This window comes from Lactuca virosa, chromosome 4 (assembly GCF_052849685.1).
Source record: "Lactuca virosa cultivar CGN04683 chromosome 4, Lactuca_virosa_CGN04683_v6, whole genome shotgun sequence".
NCBI classification, from domain to species: Eukaryota; Viridiplantae; Streptophyta; class Magnoliopsida; order Asterales; family Asteraceae; genus Lactuca; species Lactuca virosa.
In genome coordinates this window covers 175,105,797-175,107,911 of record NC_136429.1, presented here as the reverse complement: position 1 = coordinate 175,107,911, position 2,115 = coordinate 175,105,797, and positions in this window count along the sequence as shown.

Sequence of the window (2,115 nt, the reverse complement as noted above, 5' to 3'; positions counted from 1 at the left end):
CTTACACACTCTATTAGGATGCTTCGCATCGACAAAACCCTCTGGATGACTCATGTAAACATCCTCATCCAACTTCCCATTAAGGAAAGCAGTTTTGACATCCATCTGCCATATTTCATAGTCATGAAATCCATCAATGGCTAGCATCACCCTAATAGACTTTATCTTCGCAACTAGTGAGAAGGTCTCATCATAGTCAACTCCGGAAGTTTGAGTAAAACCCTTCGCAATCAATCGAGCCTTATAAGTGTGTATCTTCCCATCCATGTCGGTCTTCTTCTTGAAGATCCATTTCCACCCGACCGTATTACGAACTGGCACATTGTCAACCAAAATCCAAACTTGGTTGTCATACATGGACTGAATCTCGCTGTCCATAGCCTCTTTCCATTTCATAGACTTCAGGCCTGCCATAGCTTCCTTATAGCTGTTAGGTTCGTCCAAATTTACTAGTGTACTATCACTAATAAACGTATCCCCTTCAGTAGTAATATGGAAACCATAAAACTGGGGCGGAACGCTTACCCTTTCGGAACATCTAAGAGGTAAAGACTCGTCAATCGGTTCAACAGGAGTTTCCTCCTCAAGTTGAGCGCCGGCGTTAGAGGTTCCATCATCGTTCGACTCTTGAAGCTCTTCAAGATCGATTTGCCTCCCACTATCCCCTTGGCTTATAAGTTCTCGCTCTCGGAAAACCCCTCTCCTCGCAACGAAGACAACATTTTCACTTGGTCTATAGAAGAGATATCAAAAGGACTTCTGCGGATAGCCGATGAAAATACACCGCTCACTACGAGGTTCGAGCTTGTCGTGAGTCTCTTGTCTTACGAAAGCCTCGCAACCCCAAACCTAGATATGTGATAACGAGAGAGCTTTCCCTTTCCACATCTCGTGAGGTGTTTTGGCAACCTTCTTTGTAGGGACTAAGATAAGGATATGGGCGGCAGTCTCTAAGGCATACCCCCAGAATGAGATAGGTAGCGAAGCACGACTCATCATGGAATGAACCATGTCTAGCAAAGTTCGATTACGCCTCCCAGATACACCATTCAACTGCGGTGTCCTAGGTGGCGTTAATTGTGAAACTATTACACATTCCTTAAGGTAGTCGTGGAATTCAAGACTAAGGTACTCTCCACCTCGATCGGATTGAAGCATCTTGATTTTCCTACCCAACTGATTCTCCACTTCTTGCTTAAACTCTTTGAACTTTTCAAAGGTTTCTGACTTGTGCTTGATTAAGTAGATATACCCATATCTGCTATAATCATCGGTGAAAGTCACATAGAAGCGGATCGCATCCCTTGTGGTGGATCTAAAGAGCCCACACACATCGGTTTGTATGAGATCTAATAAACCCTCACCCCTTTCACAAGTACCAGTGAAGGGTGACTTGGTCATCTTTCCAAGTAAACAAGACTCGCACACGTCATCGTCCCTAAGGTCGAATGACTCCAACACTCCATACTTTTAGAGTTGGGCTATGCGTTTCTTGTTGACATGTCCAAGACGATAATGCCACAAGCATGATTTGTCCAAACTATTGGAAGAATCTATATGCAACACATCATTTCCTAAGTTGTCTACAACCATCACAGTTTTTTTGGATTAGATGTCTAAGCCCATAACTATTATTGGTATGTACTCGACCCGAGAGTAGCATGGTCCATTTGGGTTGCATAACTATTATTGGTATGTACTTGAGAGAAGGTTATATATGATTTGTTAATATATTATAAGTTATAATATATTAATATGAAATCATATGTTTTAATTAGTATTGATCAAGAATTAATTTGGAATTAATTTAGTGATCAAAAGAGACTAATTAAATCTATGGGGACTAATTATGGTAATTAGTTATATTTATATGTGTTGGGCTTATGATCCATGTTGGACCAAGTTTATGTATGGATACATAAAGAGTTGGGCTACATGAACCATGGATCATAAAACCCATGGGTATGGATTTGGGTTATACCCATGACCCTTGGAATCTGCACATATAAATACATGCATCATGACCTAAAAACGCCACATATATACACTTGACATGTTCTTGGAGTTCATGGTGATTTTTGGTGCATGGAGTTTCTCTCTCAAGAGTTACCTTTG